Source organism: Pseudorca crassidens, chromosome 5 (genome assembly GCF_039906515.1).
Source record: "Pseudorca crassidens isolate mPseCra1 chromosome 5, mPseCra1.hap1, whole genome shotgun sequence".
Taxonomy (NCBI): Eukaryota; Metazoa; Chordata; class Mammalia; order Artiodactyla; family Delphinidae; genus Pseudorca; species Pseudorca crassidens.
The window spans coordinates 58,490,478-58,512,251 of NC_090300.1; the positions used below are offsets into that span (position 1 = coordinate 58,490,478).

General features: G+C 37.4%; 1 protein-coding gene and 1 pseudogene across 1 annotated transcript in view; one reads left to right on the forward strand and one right to left on the reverse strand.

Moving 5' to 3' along the window:
• The window catches only part of NAALADL2 (N-acetylated alpha-linked acidic dipeptidase like 2), a 913,415-nt gene that overhangs the window by 415,374 nt on the left and 476,267 nt on the right, over positions 1-21,774 (forward strand). The window lies entirely within an intron of this gene.
• On the reverse strand, positions 5,879-21,543 carry LOC137225428 (leptin receptor gene-related protein pseudogene; annotated as a pseudogene).

Genomic DNA, 21,774 nt, shown 5'->3' on the forward strand with positions numbered 1-21,774 from the left:
CTTAGAGAACTGAAGTACTGTTATATTTTTCCACCTTCCAGGATAAAAGCATGCTGTTTGGATAAGAGCTGAAAATGGTTCAAGGAAAGAGTCCTAGATAAAAATAGATAAATAAATGAAATAAAATGTGAATAAATCTTTTCAAATGGCTCATGAAACAATATGACATTATTTCATACATCTTTAAGAAGTGAAGGGTTTGAAGAGTACACACATGCCAGGTGGTCTAAGGCAAAAATCCTCTTGCTTGTGAAATAAACATTTGTAGACAGGAATCTTTTTTTTTTTTTTTAATATGATGTTTGGGAACATAATGGGAACTCTTAAACCTAGTGTACATCAAAGTTGGAATATATTAACATTTGATATAAAACGTCGCCATCTGTTCTCCTGTTCTTTACTGAATTCAGAAAAGACCAGTAGTCCAACAACACAATGACCTATGTTTATAAGAAAGTATCACTTTTTGAGCAAAACACATAATATTAAGATTGATTTAAAAGGATATTTTAAGGCCAGAAATCTGAATTAAATAGAACCATAATTAATTTATTCTTAGCTGTCAACAGGTAGCTTAATGTAGTTTCTTACAACAGATTTAAACTTTTATTTTGGAATCAATTTCCACTGTTTAAAACAGAGATTGGCAAACTATGTCCCACTTCTTGTTTTTGAAAATAAGTTTTATTCTAACATAACTATGCCCATTCATTTACTTAATATCTATGGCTACTTTCATGATACAAATGAGTTGAGTAGTCATAACAGAGACCATATGTCCAACAAAAATACTTACTCTCTGGCCTCTACAGAAAGGTTTGCAACTCTTGTCTAAATCATAAAACTGCACCTGTTGAAGCTTAAATTTATTATAGTCTAAAATGAATAAGTATTATAAGACTTATGTTCAATGTTTTCTACTTAGAAAATTTTCAGATAAATCAGTAATGTACCAAAGTGAGGTGTTTTTTTTAAAATTAATTAATTAATTTTTGGCTGCGTTGGGTCCGCGCTTCTGCTCGCTGGCTTTCTCTAGTTGCAGCAAGCAGGGGCTATTCTTCGTTGCGATGCATGGGCTTCTCACTGCGGTGGCTTCTCATTGCGGAGAACGGGCTCTAGGCATGCGGGCTTCAGTAGTTGTGGCATGTGGTCTCAGTAGTTGTGCTTGCGAGCTGTAGAGCGCAGGCTCAGTAGTTGTGGTGCATGGGCTTTGTTGCTCCACAGCATGTGGGACCTTCCTGAAACAGGGATCGAACCCATGTTCCCTGCATTGGCAGGCGGATTCTTAACCACTGTGCCACCAGGGAAGCCCCCCAAAGTGAGTTTTGTGGAAAGCCTAGGGGTATGTTTAAAAGAAAGAAAAACAAAAGGGATCCTATAGTTGAACGGGATACTCTCTTTTCCCTTACTTGAGAATCTGTCAGATGATGAGGATCTGAGAAATCATTCAATAAATTAACGACTTTAACTTTTTAAATCTAATATTACCCAAATTTCTTTGACTTCCCCTTCTCCCCACTATAAACCAGTTTTTAATATTTTTGTAGGACAATAGTGGTCTGCAGAAGAAAGTGCTAAAAATGCTAACCTAAAAAAATATGTACTTCTAAAACGTGAAAACATATAGGTCAGAATAGCTCAACTGAATTTATAGAATCATAGATTGTAGATTTAAAAGAGCCGTATAGTTTATTTAATCGAATTCCCAATCTTAGCAGATTACAGAAAAATAAAATTGATAATTCCAATATGCTAATCTTATTTTACTACATAAGAGATGGCTAATCATGACTACCTTCAAGTTAACAAAATGCACTTAATGAATTGTGTATATATGTTGGCTTCACTCACTGTAGTTAAAGCATCATTATGCCATAAGTGCTGAAACAATTGTGGTTTTACATATTGCATTAAATCAGTTAGTGCTATAATTAATTTTAATAGGATGTTTTTAAGTCCCTAACTAGATTACTTTATAACTAAGTACTGAATGCACCCTCTACATGTTTTGTTATTTTAGAGGTAATATAAGTTTAATTATGCAGATAATCCAAGTAGATTTTTATTTTGCCTCTGGGTTATCACTTTCATTTTAATGGCTTGAATGCTTCTTATCACTATTTGTGAATGGGATTAATTAAATCTAGAATGATGCTTTTAATACTGTGTGATGGAATAAATTTAGTAAGAGGGTTGACATCCATGTGTTGGTCAAAATTATTATTGAATCCCTTAGACCCTGAGAAGTATAAACTCAGAAAGACAAAATTCACTTCCATTTAGCATTTTATTGTAAATGTAGTCATTCTTTTATGGATTGCCAGTTGATTCTAAAATTTAAAAAAATATTTTTCACATTCATTCTTCTATTAAACAAATCTTTGTTGAGAACTTACTATGTATCCTATTAGAATATAAATTCCACAAAGCAGAAATCTTGATTTGTTTATGCTGTGTCCTTATTGCTTGGCATATAGTAGCTACTCAAAACTATGTATTGAATGAATGAATGGTTTTAAATACTGAAGATTCAGCAGCATAACATGAAACAATCTCAGAACTCAAATTGCTTAAAGGCATTTGTAGCACCATGTAGAAAATACACAAGAGATAAATATAGAGGCTATGAGTCACTTAGGAAGAGACTAACCCACTTTTTAGGAAAGGGGCCAGGGAAGGCTACCTCGCAACTACTAATTTACTTTCTGATTCTGTGGATTCCTCTATTCTGGGCATTTCATATAAATGGAATAGTGCAATACAATATAATGCATGTATAAATAGAATAATATCAATACAATATGTTGTCTTTTGTGACTGGTTTCTTTCATTTAGTATAATATTCTCAAGCTTCATTGTTACATGTGGTAGCATGTATCAGTATTTTATTCCTTTTTATTGCCAAATAATTTCCCATTATGTGGACATCCCATATTTGGTTTATCCATTCATTAATTGATAGACTTTTTTCCTGCTTTTTGGCTATTATGAATAATACTAATATTAACATTTATGTACAAGTCTTTTTGTGTGTGGATACATGCTTTGAATTCTCTTGGATATATAACCAGGAGTGGAATTGCTAGATCATATGAAAACAATTTTATGTTTGAACTTTTTGAAGAACATTCAAACAGTTTTCCAAACTGGCTGTGCAATTTTACATTGCCACCAGCAGTATACGATGATTCCAATTTCTCCAGGCCAACACTTGTTATTATTGATCTTTCTTATTATAGTCTTCTAAGGTTATTATTTTTTAATGGAAAACGGCTTTCAATTTGTGGAATTTTAAATACCAGCAGCCCTGGGAGAGGTATTTGTAAGAAGCTATTGTTAATTATGTAAATATTATCTTCTCTTGGGGGTGGTTTCAGAAAATATGGACTTCTTTTTTTTTTTTAATTAGAAGACTGTACATTTGACAGTAGCCTTTCACTATAAGTAGCTCTCCAAAGATTTATATAACTGAGTTAAGGAATCACTATTGTAAGTAAATCATCTTAGAATTAAAAGTTTTAACATTAATTTATTCAGAAGATCACATTCGAATTAATATTTCCTATGTTTTGGATCAAATTTTATGTGCTATTAAATGTTTTATTTTTTATATGTATGCTCTGATTTATTCCATCAGTATTCTCCCTAAGTAGATTAACCCTCTTTTAAAGGCAGCAGTTCTGTTTTATATGTTCCTGAGAGCTGTGAAGGGTCTGGGATTCTACCTTACTTTCCAGCTAACAAATAAGCCTGCCACAGTTTCATGGTTGCTGGCAGAAGACACAGGCCTTCTCAGTCAGAGACAAAGAACTCTATTACTTACCACAATAGCAATAGCCAGAATATCAGCATTTTCCTTTGCCTCTTCCCCAGTCTCCAGTTTGTTCAGGGTGACATGAAGAGGGACAAGTGACATCAGCACACACAATGCATTATGTCACCCAAGAGGAACATTAAACTTGAGAGAAAGATACTGTTTCTGTTTTCCATGTCTGTTTACTATATAAAACATTCTTGAAATGATAGCCCAGAACAAAGGCAGTCAGTGCTTCTGCTTACAAGATATACAGAAGTGTGAGACCCATGAAGAATTGACTTCCAATAGTTCTTTTTAACTATAATGTAGCTCTCAAAGTGTTTTGTACCTAGGAAGTTATAAGTTTGTTGACTTAATTTTGTTTTGCCATGCAGCATATATCAAGCGATGAATTTGTCAAATAAATATTTATTTTCTGTAAAATCTTCTGATTAGACCAAATGCTTCCCTTTTTATAACAGTAATGATTTTGTCGAGTTAAACTTTAACTTCTCTGCGATCATTGCCAAAAGAAAACTAGGTTATCTTTTGTAATGCATAAAAAATAATGTATATGTGTAATAAGTAGATGTGCTACTTTAAGAGATTATCAACTGAAATAAGTAATACAAAATCAAACAAGTTAATTTTTAATTAATTGCAATAAACTGGAGTGCTTAACATGAAGCTCCTCTCAACTAAATCCATTACTATCATTTAAAAAATTTATTTTATATTAATGTAAAAATACCAAGGGTAATAACCTGAAAGTAGTTGAGCTGGAGGAGTGAAGAGAAACCATCAACACCCTTGTTCAGACTCCCATAATTCACTTGGTGTTAACCACCTCCCCACTGAGGGAAGCTATAGTCCATAGAGTGCTTATTTTCTTTCCCCTTTATTTATTTATTTTCCCTACTGACATTTATTACTTTAATGATACTTAGGTGCTCTAGAATAAATGCCTCTGTTTCAGACATATAGAAAATCCAATAATCTATCACTTTGATAAACCATTCCATTAGTAGGGAATAACTACAAATATTCTATATGCAAGTACTTTATATCATTCTGGAAATACAATCAAGAGGCAATGCTTTAAGGCTACACATTAAGGCTACCTTGGTTATTTAAATGTGTATAAGCAACAAGGGCACTTTTGCAAAAGGTAGTATAAATTAAACACTATCTCCATCTTAGGAAAAGAAAAGCTATTACAAGCCAACTACACATTCAAAATGGCATCTTACAACTTATTGCTATTATTCTCATGCAGGGTAGATTATTGCTCACAACCGCACATTTCAGAACACCAAGCAGTTTTCATATTTTTGTTACCTTTTAAGCAAGGTGACATCAGAATAAAAACTTTTAAAATTAAACTTTTCTTTTCTGTTAAAAGTGAAATTTATTACAATACAGTAAGTGCAAGTGTTATTAAAAATGCTTGTTAAAATTATAGTGTCTATATAATTTTTCTAATATAAATATTGGAAATAACAACTTTAACAGTTCTATACATACATAGTACACTGAAAACATAAAATCATGCGCAAGGCTAAAATATCACTTTGCACATTATCCTTTTAGGTATTACTCTTGTCTTCTGATCCCAGCATCATTACAGAATATGAAGGAGTTACAAACTTCAAGGTTTCAGTGTTTTCAATGTATGTCAGTTATCACACATTAACAATGCTTTAAAATCATTGCTTATATTCTACACATGGTTCTAGTTCCCATATTTCCCTTTCTCGATAGGTCTTGGACAAAAGGTTGATCTAGAAAACCTATGATTACAGGACCCAGCATGACATGAATTCTCAATGACTCATTTAAAAGTGGCATAAAGTGGCATATATATATATATATATATATGTGTATATATATATATATATATATTTTTTTTTTTTTAAGTCCTACAGGGCCTGAAAGACAATAAGTATATCGCATGTAAATAAGATAAAGCAGCTCACCCTCTGCTTGCTTACTTGGCTCCACGTCTCTATAGGAAGGAGAAGCCGAGCCATGAAGAAGTTAGGGCAGATCGGAACTGCTGGGAGTGTGTGTGTTTGGGGGGCTGGAGGGGCTGGTGAGGGTGTGTAGGGAGCAGCATAGGGAAGGAGCTGGGGAGAAATGTCATATTATGAAGGGAAATTAAACAGCGTTACTTATCCATTCTTCCCCATCCTGCTAAAGCAGGGGCCAGTTCCAGCCCAGCCTCCCTCCCCTGCCTCCCAGTGGGGGATTCGTCCCCCCAGCATTGTGAAGGCAGCCACTGCCTTTCAGACAATGTGAAGCCATAGCTGTTCCCTACTGAGAACAATTCACAAATTTGAGGAACAGGCTATAAATTATAGGTTTGGACGTTTCACAAATACCAAGGATAGTCTGAAGTAGGCCTCAACATGAGGGGCAGGGGAAACAGTTTTTACAAGCAGCTAATGCCCGGAGAGGCTAAGGGGTTCAGCCAAGGGGAAGGCAATGCTTCTTCCTTCATGACAGCACTTCTCAGGCTTTAACGTGCATGCGATTCACTTGGGATCTCATCAGAATGTATTAGGTTGAGGGTGGGGCCTCAGACTCTGCATTTGTAATAAGCTCCTATGGACCACGCTTCAAGATGCTGATGCTCTTGGTCTATGGACCACACTTGGAGAAGCAAGAGTCTGCAACATAAAGAGGGAGCCGCCTCTGTGTCTCTGGACCACAGGTATATCTTGGAAGTCCTGGGCAGAGCTGAGACAGCCCCAGTGCTATGTACCCACTCAAGCACATCCCCAGGGAAAAGGTGGAGATGCAGCACACTGAGTGAGCGACTGTCTACAAGACTGTGTTAACATATTTTCTGAGAGCACCAGGACTCTATGAACAGCTAAACAAATAACATAATTCAACTTGAGTAAATGGAGAGATCTACTGGCTGGGAATAAAACTAACCTTTTCCCCATGTAGTCCTCCTTAAAGTGAACATGATTACAAAGGTATAAAAAAAAAGCATTTTAAATTTCATAGTAAAAGGCCACATGTGCACACATATACATACAGTATGAATTCTAAGAAATTAAATGCATTTTTTTCAGAATAAAGCACGTGCTACCACTGCTCCCAGCTAAAATCATCTCCTCTTCCAAATATAAGGAAAAAAACCTTGAATTGTAAGGAAAACCACTGCATTGCCTGCCAGCACCAGGCCACAGGCTCCCCATTTGATCACAGGCACCTGAGCAAGATTAACAGGAAATCCAAAGGCAGAAACAACCCTTCCGGTAGTGAAAAAATAAGTCAGTTCCCGACAGGCACTACTTGTTGCAGCGGCGTCATATGTTGCTCGTTTGGCAATAAAATAGGGGATGGGAGAGATGACGTGGAATATCAGAGCAAACAAGGGTCAGTAAACACCGTAATCCTCTAAGGCACATCCCAGCATAAGAAAAGTCAGCCCAATAGCCCCAGTGAAGGATAATGCCACAAGAGCTTTAACGCCCGCCCTGTCTCCTGAGCTGGGGCCGCGGCTGCTTCCGGCTTCTTGGTATGGCCCCGCCCTTCTTTCCCCTTTAACTTATCTATTGTCCAACCTTGATTCCCCTCTCCCATACTTAGGTAATTAATTTTTTGGTTACCTAAATGCAGACAGTCACTAATATTTCTTCTTATTTGTTTCATGTGGTTTAGTACATTGCCCTTAGTAATACTGTGCTACCTGTCTCGAGAATTCAACATATTACCTTTCTTTCAATAATTCTTTCATTCATAGTAATCTTTGAAAATCTTTATTCCACCAACTTTAAATATACTTTTGTTCTATGAAGCTTAATAGTGGTTTCATTAGAACAAAGTTTTCTGCATTTATTGGTTTTCTTATTTTGAAAATGAAAATATTTCTGTATAGTTCTGAGTTTACTGTTATATCTCAAATGTTTCATTCTGCTTTAGAATTCAGTTAAAGACTTCTAATTTTAGCTTTAGACAAACATATTCTTCCTAGTGTCTTGTAGGAAATATTTTTTCTCTTCCCTGGAGCTAGTGTTTGATGTCACAGAGTATGCCCCTGACAAACAAGGCCTATTCTTTGACCTGACCTCTATGGTCAGAATTGCCCTTCTTCCATCCTTCTGTTTTCCAAAGGGTTAACTTTTGGTTTCCAGACTAAGACTTAATATATTCTAGAATTACATTTAGTTAAAATAGGAAAGATTTATTCAGTTATTGTCTAGAAAAATGTAAAAAAGTGAGCATTCATTTGCTTATATTACCCCTCACCCTAGACATTAGCAATGACATCTCCATCAAAAACAAAATAGATTCATTCAAGCAGGAAAAAATAAAAATCTTCACTTGAGTCATTTAAGTGAAGGTTTAAACGTTTCTTGTATCAATGAGATAATATTTCAATTCTCCATTTAACTTACAGAGGTAAAGGGGAAAAAAAGAGGGGTGAGGATTGTGGATGCAGTGTCTGTTCCTTCTTGGATCTAAATATTGACTCTGCCAAGTGTGGTCTTTTCCAGGAATTAGATAACTAAAAAAATAAAATAAAATTCCAGTGAAACGAATCCAGCCCAATATTATCTTTAATTCAATGTAAACATACCTTATATAGCCTAATAGTTTCTACTAACACACTACCTTTAATCCTAGTAATTTATATTTTTATAGTTTCTGTATCATGCCTAAAATGTTGCTTACTCTAATTAGCTTATGGTCAACAGTATCTTTAATTAGAAATATTGGTAATCTGTCCCCCGCAGCATTTCATTTAGTGTGTTTCATTTTAGTGGTTCCAGGATGATTATCGTAATGAACAGAGTGATAAAAAGTACCATTAAGCAGAAATGAAATAGAATACCCATCAGGGCAAAAAGGGTTGTGGGTTTGTGTGTTAGTAAAAGAATGATCTGTACTTCGAATACAGTATTAAAACTGTCAATAAGTTGGCATTGAGTGTACCTTTGAAATTCTATCAGTAGCAAATATCTGATATTGTGATTTGTTTCTAACAATTAGAGGTAGAGTGTAGGATGAAGGACACAGAGTTAAACTAAAAAATGGCCAATTCATTGAAAAACAGTTCAGATAGTACCAATAATATTGTTGAAACTGACTAAAGTTGATATGAATAATGTAAAAAAGTGATGTGAGAAAATCACCAGCAGACTTGTGTGTCTATCATGAAATTCATTGTTAGGGATGGTGGGAGAAATCAGTCTTATGTTTATGCCTGGTATTCTTGTCAAGTGTATATATTAAAGTGAATGGTGTTTATTTGACATCTTTATATTTTATTTAACGATGATGTTTTCCTTAGAGATCTCTATTTTCTGAAACAATTTTAAGAATTTGTTTTATAATTAAATGCAACAGATTTTTGTATTTCATGGCATTAACAGATGCATACCTACTGGGACTTCAAGTCTAGATTACATAACATCTAGCAATGTCTATGACTAAGTCTTATTTGTCATCAGAAAAACATCTTCCAACTTGGGTAGAAGATACATTTGAGGTTCTGTACGTTTTTAGATATAAAGTCATGCATATTCGGAAAATATATCCAAAGGAAGGTGGCTAGCTACTGCCTCTAATATCAGGTAGATACGTGGAATGTTTGCACAAATAAAATTAACTAGATTCTCAGTTCTCAGTGTTTTCATCAAACTCTTGTTGATCAACCCAGGTACTGCACTGATTCTTGACTTTTGGGAGATTATGGTTTCCTTTCAAAATTTGCTTAAAATTATACGGAGTCCCTCTAGAAAAATGTGCGTGCACACAGATAAATTCAGAAGGATGGTGGATCTCCTGGAGCCATTCACAGATTCCCTAGGGATTTCAGGAACCCAAGGTTAAACAGGGCATAAGTATAATATTAAGCATCATTCAGCCTTTCTAACAGGGCTAGATATTCTCAAAAGTAAGTGTTAGTAATAATCTATTCCTTATAAAGTTGTGAGTATTCTGCAGGGTAAATCACACAAAGGGTTTGGCATAGATGTTGGCACATAGTAAGAAGACAAAACATTGTAGATCTTTGGAAATAAAACTTAGTGGGACTATATTATTCCACTTTATTGCCCATTTATTAGTACTATTAGCTTTCTAAAAACTGAGGAATGTCTGCTTTTTTTTTTTTTTTTGTGGTTCGCGGACCTCCCACTGTCGTGGCCTCTCCCGTTGCGGAGCACAGGCTCCAGAGGTGCAGGCTCAGCGGCCATGGCTCACGGGCCCAGCCGCTCCGCGGCATGTGGGATCCTCCCAGACCGGGGCACAAACCCGCATCCCCTGCATCGGTAGGCGGACTCTCAACCACTGCACCACCAGGGAAGCCCAATGTCTGCTTTTTAACACAAACTATACGTTCAGTGTATTGGTCAAATCTTCTAGAATTTTAATTTTATTCTTTTATTATCTTTTTCAACCGAAGGTATGGTCTTGGTTTATTTATTTTTATTCTAAGATAACTAAATTTGAATGAGTTTCACATATTCAAAAGTGAAATAATCCTTGAATGCATAGTGATACTAAAATATAAATCTGTTGGGGACCATCAGAGGTTGCTAGAGAACCAACTCATCAGTCTGAATATGGGTAAATAGAAGAAATACTTAAGCATTTAACCTAACTTTCCTATAAAACATTGTGCCACAGGAACACTTTTTCTTTGTAGAAGTATTCTAGCTAATACATGAAGAAAGAATGATAGAATTAAAATATTACGATTTTGTAATCCCCCAATGAGATAATGAATCTAGGCACTAAGCAACAGTGGACATTAATAAGAGTGAGAGGAAAAGAGGAATAGAGAGAAACAGACGTTATGTGCCTCATGATGGAATTCTACATCTGTGAAGTGTACTTGTAAAAACTCTGAATCTAACCCGATCAGGACTCTGGATTTAACTATCAGGTTACAGAAGCAAGTATTTTAAATGATACCATGAGGATGGAAGCAGCAAGATCCATACTGTGAAAAGCTCTACAAAACAAATGACCAGATTCTTCAAAAATAAATCATAGGGAATTAAGAGAGGGAGGGCTACCTATAAGATGAAAGAGACAAATGATCTATCAGCCCAATGCAATGTGTGGGCCTAACTGGACTCCATGATTCTGACTGAATCAAAATAACAGTTAAGAAAAAAACAAATTGATATTAGGGATAATCTTAAATTTTTCATAGTGGCATAATAGTATTACAGATATAATATAGAAAAAGTCTTTCTATTTAATGATACATACCATGGAATATTTAAACTGAAGTAAAAGAATATGTGGGATTTACTTCAAAATAATCCTGTTAGGTGGGGTGTAGATGAAAAAGAGAACGCCCCCAAACTGGTGAGTTTTTAAAGCTGGGCGATGGCTGCCTGGAGTTTTATTGTCCTGTTCTTTTTACCTGTTTATACATTGACATTTTCCACAGTAAAATTTTTATAAGAATGAAATATCACAAAGTTTCACACCTGTCATAGGGTCAGTAAAGTTTTCTATGGCATATTGAAGCTACATGTTCATATCTATTAAGATCCGTTTACAAGGTATGATATAGATATGGAATTGTATTACTTTGCGAATGACTACCAAAGCTGGTTTAGTGACTGTTTTTTTTTAATTCAGAAGATTATGTTAACCTGTTTTATGGAGGAGTTGTTTATGTATCTTTTATGCCATTTAATATTATATAAATAATCATAAGGAACTCTCTATTTAAAGAAATTATAGTAAATAAATTCTACATAATAGATAATAACATATATTTGCATTATAGATATAAACTATCTCATGTCTTTTATGGCTGAAGTCAGAAATGAATACAGAATATAAATATGTGTATGATTTCAAAAAGGAATCTAGTATTGAGGATTTATTTACATTTTAAGGTAGATAAAGCAAGAATCAAATTTACTAGCAAATTGAGGTAATTTGAGTGACATCAGTAACATTTTTTTTCCTTTTTTGTTTTCTTTTTCTTATGCTTTTGAATAAAAGTTGATTTGGGGGGCCTTCATTTATACTAATGTGATCTATTTGTACACATCAATGTTTTCTCTTAATAGACTCAAAAGTAAGATTATGAAATAGGAGCTTAGAGCTTGACAGATTAATCAGATTAGTGAATGGTCATTCAGTGACCACAGTCAAAATGTCCTCCTGGTTATGAAGATATGTGGCTTGGTGTGACACTAGATTCTGTTCTTGGCCATGGTCTGTTCAACAATGACCCAGATGAAGCCTGAGAGGCTCATTTGTTTTTTCCTTTTACATAATGAGAAAAAGGAACACTGCATTTCCTGCTTATGTTTAATTTCCTATGGAAAATAAACCTGATGATAACAATGATGTTTCATTGTACAAACAAATTGGTAGGGACTATAATTTAGCAGTGGGAGTATGAATAATTCCTATTAATCGGCAATGCATGATTTAAAACTTTATTTTTGTACAAAGTGTAAGGCTGAAGGATACATCTCCACTCACACTTTTGTTAATGGAAGAACCAAAGAAACAAAACCTAACTTATAATGATGCAGTTAAATTAATCAAGGAAACAAAGCATCTTCCCAGATTGAGGGTACTCTTCAAATTTTCTAATATAAAATTCCAGGACAACTGCTCAAATGAATACAAAATCAACGTCTTCAGTAAAATTAGGAGAGTTGAGGACACCAACAAAGGCCTTTTACCAACTCACATTCAAAACATAAAATTATCATTATAGTAACTAAGAGAATACAAAGAATAGGACTATTTGCCATTTATAGTAAAAAGAAGAATGCAGTTGGTGATATCATGGAGAGAATTCCTTAGTCAGAGACAAGCTCTCAGAGAGCATAAATACAGCCACAGTGCACTCAGGCAGGAGAGGAAAAAGTGACTGCATTGCTCAGCTACTACCAAAATACATAGGTGCTGAGGAGGAAGAATTTTTTTCTCTTCTTTTATAAGCCTTTCTAGCTTGTCTAAGAATTAAATTGATATGAGACAGATTAACAGGAGAAAATCAAACAGTTGATAATAGCATATATACATGGGAAACCCAGGAAAACTGAGTAAATCGATAAAATGGCCAAAATCCTCACCTTAAATACCATTTTCAGCTAAAGACAAAAGAAGATGCTGGGGGTAGTGGTTTGGAACTTCAGAGAGGGGAGGAAGGCAATTCACATTGAGACAGAAACACAAATATTTGGTAAACAAATGTTCGCTGGACCCTGCGTAGACACTGGGACACAGAGTGGACCCTGATCTGTAGGCCCTGCCAAGTTTCCCCTACCACTCCTAGCCCTGATGATTTGCAGATACCTCTGGTGAGAGCTCTATTCCAGGAACAAGCCATTTATCTAAATTTTCTCAGGCAATTAAGGGGGTAATAAGACAAACTTCCCGAGCCTTCTGTTTCTTAAGAATAATCACCCTAAATTAATCCTTATGCCAAAGAGGTATATTTTGGGGTGGCAAATTTTGCTTGCCTACATAAGCAAAGAGTAAGAATATCTGATTAGGGCTTCCCTGGTGGCGTAGTGGTTGAGAGTCCGCCTGCCGATGCAGGGGACCACGGGTTCGTGCCCCGGTCCGGGAAGATCCCACATGTCGCGGAGCGGCTGGGCCCGTGAGCCATGGCCACTGAGCCTGCGCGTCCGGAGCTTGTGCTCCGCAACGGGAGAGGCCACAACAGTGAGAGGCCTGCGTACCACAAAAAAAAAAAAAAAAAAAGAATATCTGATTAATTAAAAGAGCCTTGAGGCAAGAAGCAGCCAAGACAATATGAACCACACAGTATAATTCTGACAGAACCAGAATTACTACCATAGTCATAGTGGTAAAAATTATTGCCAGTTGATTATTGAGAAAGAACTGGAGAGTATTAATTAGTAGAATTCACTGCTTTTATAGTTCATACATGTAAATAAGCAGAAATGAGAGATTTGCTGTTTAAGCTATACAGCAATAGATAACTAATATACATACTAAGGCAGAGTCATTTTCTGAACTGTCTGTTTATTCCTCATAGAGCTTAATACAGGGCCTTGTATGTGGCAACCACGTAATCCCATGTTTACCACAGTACCTGGATCATACTACATACTCAATAAATATTTGTCAAATTAATTGCATGGATAATAACAATAAAAAATCTACTGAATGCTAACAATGTACCAAGCATCTTTAAATGTTTCACATATATTTACCCTTTTAATTATCACAACAGCCCTGTGAGGTAAGTTCAGTCATCAACCTCATTTTATAAATGAGGAAATTGTGGTCTAGAGAGGTTAAGAAACTTGCCCAAAATGGCATGGCTTCTAAGTGGTAGAGTCTGTAATTGAACCCAGGTAGTCTGACTCCAGAATACACTGCTTTTGGCTACTACATGTTGCTGCTTCTAATGAATCAACGAATATTTGCTCAGTGAAAGAATGCATCACCTGATCATATATATTGACCTGAAATAAATTGACTGCCAGATATTTCTCCAGAAAAAATGGGTTTGTTCAAGATCAACAGAGAATTGTACTTCAGAGTCTGCAACCATGGTGAGCCACGTGCAAGTCCCTTCATGGCAAGGGAAGGAGAACACTTTTATGGGGAGGAAAATGAAGTTGGGAGGTATAGTTAAAAAAAAAAAAAAAAAAGAGTCCTGGCTTTCCATTGACTGAGTCCTTGCCAGGAAAGAAGAGGAGTCTTCCTTCTTCCTGTTGGGCTCTGCTGTCATCATATGGCATGAGAGCTCCCCTTTTCCTGACTCTCTTTAATTGAGGTTGCTGCTGCTGCTGATGATGATTTTTTTACATTTTCCCCTTTTGATTGAGAACTTTCTCTGATAGCATCACTCATCAAAAGTCAGGTTTTTTGGTTTCAGTGGCTTTTTGTCCCTTGATATCAGGGAAGGACCTATCCTGGGTGTAGTCTCATGTTGGAGGGAGAGTAAACAGATTAGAAACCTACTAAGATGACATTCAAGTAATGAGGAGGGGTAGGAGGGAGAACTTTTAGGTACTTTTTATCTAAAGTCCTATATGTTATCAGCATCATAGACATTGGAGTTCATCTAAAGCATTATATCATTATCAAAGTTTTGGTGACAGACTTCTAACAGGCCTCATCTCAATATCTTACGAAAGCTGTCTTATCAGATGTCATCTGCTTCAATCGCAGGAAATCTTTATTTTCAGGTCACCAGATGAAGTGAAGTTCCAGTCAGGATTTGGTGTTTCTTTAGGTTTATCATGTGAATCCAACAGTCTCTTCTTTGGAGTTTGGCAGTACAAGGGTTGGTTAGCAGTACCCAATATGGGACTGTCCAGCAAGGTTGTTGAGGGTTCTTCTGGAGATAGCTTTTCCAGTAGATGAAATTTTCAGGTTGCAAGGTGTGATGATTAAGGTTTTCATCTCCCAAGAGCTCGCTGTGAAAAGATCGCTTTACCAAAACATAGTTATTTTTAATAGAGCAATTAGGCCTTTGCAGTATTGGAGTATATTTCCTTTTATCAGTTGTGGGCCAAAAGAAGCAAAATTCAAATGCATGGGGCATCCTGTGACTGTCTCAAAGGGTGAGAGTTTACGAGTTCCAAAAGGGGTGAATCTTAGATTTAGGAAGGCCAATGGCAGTGCTTTTGCCCAAGGTATTTCGAGGGTTTCTACAGATTGAGCTGAGTCTTACTGATGCTGTTAGTACATTCTTCTAAATCAGTAAAAGTGTTGTAAACTGACCAAACAGCACAGACTTGTCAAAACACCTGGTCAGTAAAATGGGTTCCTTAATCACTATGAAGTTTGAGAGGAGGTCTTTCCAAAAAGATTTTTGCCAAAGAAGGGGCAGTAGACTATTTCATTCTAGTGTGAAAACATACCAGACCATTGCTAAAACATATTTATATTCATAAGACAGAGGAAGTTCTGTGAAATTCATTTCCCAGGTCTCTAATTGTCCATTAGGCAGTTTAAAATATTTGATAGCAGTATCAACAGGCTTCCTGAGGTTGTACTTCAGACAAGTGGGACAAATGAAGTAGGCATTTTTTGTGGCCTTGCTAATGTTTTCCTACTAATATTGATTCATGAATTCTGTTGTCTTGTCAGGAGAACAATGGTTTAATGAATGTAGAGTGTTGAGGAGTGAGAATTTTATAGTCTCCGGTAGGACTAGGTTATTATTTGGTTCAAACCAGAGCTTTCTCTCTTTTTTTTTTTTTTTTTTTTTTGTACGTGGGCCTCTCGCTGTTGTGGCCTCTCCCGTTGCGGAGCACAGGCTCCAGACGCGCAGGCTCAGCGGCCATGGCTCACGGGCACAGCCGCTCTGCAGCATGTGGGATCTTCCCAGACCGGGGCACGAACCCATGTGCCCTGCATCGGCAGGTGGACTCTCAACCACTGCACCACCAGGGAAGCCCCAGAGCTTTCTCTTTTTATCAAATCAACAACTGTCAAATTTCCAATCTTGATTTTTCCTTTCCTAAGTCCAATTCTGAGTTTTCTCTAGCCAATTTTTCTAAGTTATCATTTGGGGAAATATCCCTTTGGACCATGACAGAGGTTTGGCTGCTGTTGGTCCCTTTAACAACAGCATTCCTTGTGGAAATGTCAGCAAGGTGATTTCCCTTAGCTTCAAGTGAGTCAAGTTTAGAATGCCTGGGAATCTTAATAATAGCTAAAGCAGCAGGTAAAGTATTGCATCCAATAATTCCTGAACATAGAAGCCATTTTAAATGTTATTTCTACTGGAAATAAGGCAGCCACATTGCTTCCATGACATCCACAAATCATGAACTACTTCAAAAGCATACCTACTATCAGTATAAATATTAGCAGTTTTGCCCGTGGCTAAAGTACAAGGCCATGTAAGAGCATATAACTCAGCCTGTTGGGCTGCAGTAGCCTTAGGTAAAGGTGCTGCCTCAATAACATAAAAAGGAGTTGTAATAGTATACCCAGCACAATATTTGCCACTGTCAATTTTTAAATAAGAATGACCAGTGAACCATGAGAAGTCAGCATTACCCAAAGAAATTTCCTGCAGATCATCATGAGGAATCAGGAGATGATCTGTCAGTGTTAAACAGTCCTGAGGGACTTTGTTGATAATGCAGTGGAGGAGAGTAGCAGGATTAAGGTTACTACCATGTAAAAGAGTTACATGAGAAGAGTTAACAGAAGGACTTACTAGGAGGTGACACGGCTGGCTGATAAATATTGAATGTGACGAGAATTCAGGAGGGCTTCTACCGTGTGAGGTATAAAAATGATTGAAGGGGATCACACAATGATTTTGTCAGTGGCCTTAACCAAATAAAAACAGTGGCTGTAATGGCTTTAAGGCAAGGAGGGTATCTTCATTCCACAGAGTCCATTTGTTGGCTATAATACCCTATGGGTTGATGTTGGTCCCCATGTTTTTGGGTAGCAGCCCAAGGGCATTCCCTTCTTTTTCATATACAAACAAGAAAAAAGTGAATCTAAGAATTAGGATGCCCAGGGGCAGGTGGGTTCTTCACACTTTCCTTTAATACCTCCTTGGCTATGTCATTTGGTACTTTCCATTGAATTGGGTTGGTTGTTTGTTATTTAGTAAAACATACAGAGGTTTGGCCATAAAAGATGAATTGGAATTCAGTTTTGGCAGTAACCAACTAACCTGAGAAAACCTCCCAATCGGTGCTTAGTTTTCGGAAACATAGGACATGAAGTCTATCTGGATCTAGATGTAGCCCTTGTTTTGATATCAGGTGCCCTAAATATTTAATCTGGGATTGGGAAAACTGCAATTTTTCTTTGGGGACCTTATGTCCCTTTAAGGCTAAAAGCTTTAGCAAGTGGATTCTGTCTTCCTGTGAGGAGGCTTGAGAAGGAGATCAAAGAAGCAAATCATCCACATATTACACCAAAGTAGACCCTCTAAGGAACGTCATATCATCCAGATCAGCCTTCAGGATTTATAAGAAATTAGAAGGATTCTCAGTAAAACTCTACAGCGTTACTGTCCAGGTAAATTGTTTTTCTTCCCAAGTGAAGGCAAAAAGGTATTGGCTACCTTCATCAACTGGAATACAAAAGAATGTGCTGCACAATACAATTACAGTAAAGAATTCACTTCTGGTGGGAATAGATGTTAGTAACTAGTAATGAATGAGGGTTAGGGACAACAAGGTGTCAGGGATAACAATGTTTTTTATTGCTCAGAGGTGGTAGACGAACCTTCACTCTCAGCCCTTAGGTTTACTCACTGGTAAACTGTGAGTGTTACAGGTGATAGTACAAAGAATTATGAGGCCTTAAGCCTTGTAATCTTCTACTGTGGGCTTAATGCCTTGAAGGGCTTCTTTACTTATAGAATATTAATTAATTATCAGAAGAGATTTTAAGGGGTCTATATGAATCTTGATGGGAGGTACACTGTGAATTTTGCCAACATCATTTGAAGATTTTACCCACAAGGAAGGTGGTAACTGATTCAATAGGGACAAATAATCAGTGTTTTGAGAATCATTTCTAGTACTGTGAGAGATGGAACAAATAAAAGTTGTCAGAGGATTATTTAATTCATCTGGTTGGTTACATTGATGACTACTGTCAAATTCTAGAATTATTTCCCCCTGTTGGGAGAAAGAAATTCTGGCATGATACTTTTCTAAGAAGTCTGGCCTAATACATGTATGGGACAGAGGAATAAAGGAGAAATGGGTGTTTATCTCTCAAAGGTCCTAAACAAAATGCAATAGGTTCCGAGACAGACACCTCTTGAGGTTCATTAGAGATCCCCACTATTTGACCTGCTGTAGTACTCTGAGGCAGGGGCTGCTTTATAGTAGTGGAGTTGAGTGTTGAGAGTATGGCTCCATTGTCAATTAGGACTGGCAGAGATTCATCCCCAATTTGGAGAAATGTTTCTCTAAACTGATTAAGAGGAAGGATTAGGAAGAGTCCCTGTAGTTCTTCGGAGCTCTGTCATTAAGAATTGGGGGCCTTCCCTGGTGGCGCAGTGGTTGAGAGTCCGCCTGCCGATGCAAGGGACACGGGTTCGTGCCCCGGTCCAGGAAGATCCCACATGCTGTGGAGCAGCTGGGCCGGTGAGCCAAGGCCGCTGAGCCTGTGCGTCCGGATCCTGTGCTCCGCAACGGGAGAGGCCGCCAAAAAAAAAAACAAAACAAAAAAAAACAGAATTGGGAAAACATTGGAAAGGCTCGTTAGAAGGCCGAAGGCACGTAGTGCTTGAATTTGTAATAATCATATCTCCAAAGTCCTGTTTATTTGTAATTATAACAGAAACTAGGAGGATTTTGGTTTTGTTTAGGTGCCTTTGTTTGTTACAGTTGACGTTTAAGAATTTTGGTGGTCTTCCTTGAGGGTGACTTGTCTAGAGTATAAGAAAGCTGGTTTGCCAGATTAACTAAATCTAGAGTGGACATAGTTTCCCATTCCATTCTGGCCCTTTTTACTTGAAGGGAAAGATTCAATTCAGCCTATTAATAAGCATAGAGTTAAAAGCTACACTGCTGTGATCTACACCTGAAGGAGGATCAGAATTTTATTTTATTTATTTATTTATATTTTGATTCAACACATTATTTATTGAGTGCTTAAATGCACCAGGCATGAATATTTACTGGGCACCTACCATGTACCAAGGTCTATCTAGGCCCTGGAGATGAAGTGTTGAGCAAACAGACAGAGGCCCTGCTGTCCTGGGGGTGATTCCAGGAATGGGAGTTAGAATAAAAATGCATAAGTAAATAACTGAGCAGTTTCAATTTAAATAGTGATAAGTGCAGTGAGGAAAACACAACAAGTGATGGCGGTGGTGTCTTCTGACAGCCCCTGTTGGGGTCCTCCGCATTCAGGAACTTCCCTCCCCTGCCCCTTCTGGTCTGGGGGTGGTCACGGCTCCCCTCTGTTGCCAGGCCCCAGGTGCTGCACTACCCACTCCTAGTGTCTTCCAGAATTTTATTTTAAAATCTTAAATTGATTGTAATAGTTATGAACAGATTAATAAGATTTTGGTGTGCCAGCCTGAATTTTGTTCCAGTCAACAGGCTTTGGAAAAGCCCTAGGACTTGCTCAATGAAGTCACCTGTGCTTACTTGAGTCTGCTTATACAAGAGTTAGCAGTTCATCCCAACAGTTGTAATCCTAGAGGCCTTTCAGGATTTTCCCAATTAGTCATATTCATTCAATGCTAGGCCTGGCCTTTACCAACAGGCATATAAACTAGCTGATAGAAGTCAGAGAAACAAGTTTGATAAGTTTGAATGAATATATTAAATTCCTCAGCAAATTTATGAGGATCTTCAGTTGCTTTAGGAAAATCTTTGACAATGGCTGGCAGTTCAGATTTAGTCCAGGGAAAATAAGAAATTAGGGTTTTAGCCTCTGGATCCTCAGAAGGCTTAATTTTAAAGAGACAGGTTCTGGCAGTTTCAAAGGAAAAGGGAGTGGGTAGAGAACAGCGGAGGTTTGGTGACAGAATTTGTATTGGGGAATTGAGGATATAGAGGAGGTGTAAAAGGGAAGGAGGAAGGTGGAACCAGAGGTAGAGTCTGGCCATGAGGAGCCAAGGGAGAGAGAGAGGATGGTGCCAAAGGAGGAGCCTGAGACAAAGAAGCTGAGGAAGAGGATCCTGAGGCTTTGGGAGCCATTTTATCTTGCTTTGACTCAGTTAATCTTAAAATGTTTTTTGGATGAGAGGTCATTTTAGATTCCTGATAATGTTGGAGATCCTCAAAATATTGGGCTGGCCAAAAAGTTCATTCAGTTTTAAGTAAAAATAAAAGACCTTTTTCATTTTCACCAACAACTTTATTGAACAATGTATTCATTAACCGAACGAACATTTTGGCCAACCCAATACAAATTGAAATAAGTATTCCACATAATTCGGAAAACCTTTGAGCTGTTATTGTTCAGTTTGATTTTAAGAAAACTGAATTTGGGGATTTCAAAATTTCCTCATAATGGTCATTGGTATTCTAAATTGCCTTTGGTCAGGTTGGCCCATTTAACTGGAAATGCACATGAGGAAGGATCATAGTCTTTAAACATAAAATCAGCCAGGGTCCCTGTAATGGGAGCTCCCTCAAAGTATTTAAATAACTGGGATCTCACTTCCTGGAATTTTTTCTCTAGAGTAAAAGAACAATTTTCAAACAGCTGACAGCTCAAACAACTCAGTTCAAACAGCTTGTAAGCTATACCAGCCAATTCTAAGGAAACAGCTTTGTCTTGGAGGATCCAGGCTGATGGCTTTTCAGGGAGTTTCCAGGGAATACCCTATTCCAGAGGAATACACGGAAGGCTGGAAAACGAGCACAGTTTCAGTGAAGCAGCCCCTGTTTCTGAAGAAATGGGCTGAATGTGTTTTCAGCCAGCTTTCACTGAATCAGTCTTGTCTCAAAATCAGACCGAAGTGCCAGATTAGTACTTGCATAGAGAACAAGGACTTAACCAGAAATACAGAAACTTAAAATAGACCCCAGGTAAAACCTGGACAGCTTCACCTGCAAAGAGGGCAGGAGCTTGGATCCAGGAAAAAGACATACCTTCAAACTCCAGGATCAGCAAGAAAAGCAACAAGGACAGTGGGCTCAACTGTGGCTGTTTACTCACCAATGCTGGAGCCTTTGGGAGTCCCTTCTGGCCCCTGTATCTGCCACCGCAATGTTGAACTGAAATAAATAGACTGCTAGATATTTCTCCAGCAAAGGTGGCTTTAATCTGGAATCAACAGAGAATTGTAGTTCGGGGTCTGCAATCATGGTGAGCCACATGAAAATCCCCCCACGGCAAGGGAAGAAGTCTTTTATAGAGATGAAAAGGAAGTTGGCAGGGCTGTAGTAAACAAAGAGTCCAGGGCTTTTCATTGACTGAGTCCTTGCCAGGAATGAAGAAAGTTCTTTCTTCTTCCTGTTGGGCACTGCTACTGTTGCCAGGCATGAAAACTTCTCTTTCTGGTCTCCTGAATCTATTTAATTGAAGTTTTTGTGTAA